At 48.2% G+C, this 2,500-nt stretch overlaps 1 protein-coding gene across 1 annotated transcript in view; it reads left to right on the top strand.

Annotated features, from left to right (window-relative positions):
* Positions 1-2,500, top strand: part of cacna2d4a (calcium channel, voltage-dependent, alpha 2/delta subunit 4a) — a gene marked incomplete at both ends in the record, with an annotated part of 59,361 nt that overhangs the window by 447 nt on the left and 56,414 nt on the right. The window lies entirely within an intron of this gene.

Below are 2,500 nucleotides of genomic sequence, written 5' to 3' on the forward strand. Positions count from 1 at the left end.
CACGCACACAAACTCATGCACACACACACACACACACACACACACTTACATACATACATATATCTATAGATGCATATATGCATACTATAGACACACACACACCTAACACACACATACATACATACATACATACATACATATATACATACATGCATATACACACACACTTACATACATACAGTCATACAAACATACATGTATGCAAAACACACACACACACACACACACACACACACACCATCGTCACAAACTTTTCTTGCTCATTCACAGACTTATCATGCTCAACATACAGATTGACTTTTTGGTGTCAGTACACCACATATAAACAGACTCACACACACAGACACACACACACACACACACACACACACACACACACACACACACACACACACACACACACACACACACACACAATCCTCTCCTCAGTGGAGTGTGTGTGTCTTAGCAGGTCTGTTCTCATTCCCCTTCTGAAAGTTTAGCTGAGATCAGTGTTACAGTCAGCACCTCGTCAGCACACACACACACACACACACACCCAAACACACACACACACACACACACACACACACACCCAAACACACACACACATGCACACACACACACACACCCAAACACACACACACACATGCACACACACACACACACACACATGCACACACACACACACACACACACACACACACACGCATGCACACACACACACACACGCATGCACACACACACACACACGCATGCACACACACACACATGCGCACACACACACACACGCACGCACGCACACACACACACACACCCAAACACACACACATGCACACACACACACACACACACACACACACACACACACAGGGGGGTGCTTGTACCCTAACCACTGCCAAGTGCTCTTAGAAGGCCACATGAGAAGGATGCCAGCCTGAGTGCCCTGGGCACAGGAGAAGTGTGCACACACACACACACACACACACACACACACACACACACAGGAGAAGTGTGCCAGTGTGGAGGGCGCAAGAGAACTGTGCCAAGGTGTAGGGCAAGTGAGAAGTGTGTCACTGTGGAGGGCGCAGATAAGACACACACACACACACATGCGCACACACACACACACACACACACACACACACATGAGAAGTGTGTCACTGTGGAGGGCAGATGCTAATTACTAACGGCATGTGTGTTAGCCCGCTAGCCCAGGGCAGCTCATTAGAGAGATGGGTCTGATACAGAGAGAGAGATGGAGAGAGAGAGAGAGAGAGAGAGAGAGAGAGATGGAGATGGAGATGGAGAGAGAGAGAGAGAGAGAGGGAGAGAGAGAGAGAGATGGAGATGGAGATGGAGATTGAGAGAGAAGGAGAGAGAGAGAAGGAGAAAGAGAAAAGGAGAGAGAAAAGTCAGATAAGGAGAGAGAGAGAGAAGGTGAGAGAAGAAGAGAGAGAGAAGGAGAGAGAAGAAGAAAGAGAAGGAGAGAGAGAGGGCAAGAGGAAATTAGTTTAATACTCCTCTGACTAGAGGAGTTATAGAGTACCTCACATACACACACACACACACACACACACACACACAGTCCATTTGAGTTCAGTGTTGCCTGCCATTGTGTCTCCAGTCATTAGTTCGTCAGGAGATTAATGAAATCTAGCAGACGCTCGTGTCATTAGAGAACACAGGACTCACTTGTTCTGTTTCAATGAACACACACACACACACACACACACACACACACACATTCACACACACACACACACACACACACACACACACACACACACACACACACACACACATTCACACACACACACACACACATTCACACACATTCACACACACACACACACACACACACACACACACACACACACACACACACACACACACACACACACACACACACACACACACACACACATTCACACACACACACACACACACACACACGGCTCTTTTTTGTGTAAAGAAGACACTCACAGGTCAGGTGTATAGCAACTAAAATGCACGCACGCACACACACACACACACACACACACACACACGCACACACACAGATACAGATAACAACACATGTGATATTACACCCTGGTCAACTGTCCCTACAGCCAAATACAAAGGGGCTGCTAAAAGCCAGAACAGGGATGCTAACAACAAGGGGGTGCTAACAGCCAGGACAGGGATGCTAACAACAACGTGGTGCTAACAGCCAGGACAGGGATGCTAACAACAACGTGGTGCTAACAGCCAGGACAGGGATGCTAACAACAAGGGGGTGCTAAAAGCCAGGACAGGGATGCTAACAACAACGGGGTGCTAACAGCAAGGGGGTGCTAACAGCAAGGGGGTGCTAACAACAAGATGAGGGGGTGCTAACATCAGGGACTGGGGGTGCTAAGAGCAAGGGGGCGCTAACAACAAGGAAGTGCAAACAACAAGGGGTGCTAACATCAGGTACTGCGGGTGCTAACAACAAGGGGTGCTAACAACAAGGGGTGCTAACAACAAGGGGGTG

The sequence above is a fragment of the Sprattus sprattus genome (genome assembly GCF_963457725.1).
Source record: "Sprattus sprattus genome assembly, chromosome: 14".
Lineage (NCBI taxonomy): Eukaryota > Metazoa > Chordata > Actinopteri > Clupeiformes > Clupeidae > Sprattus > Sprattus sprattus.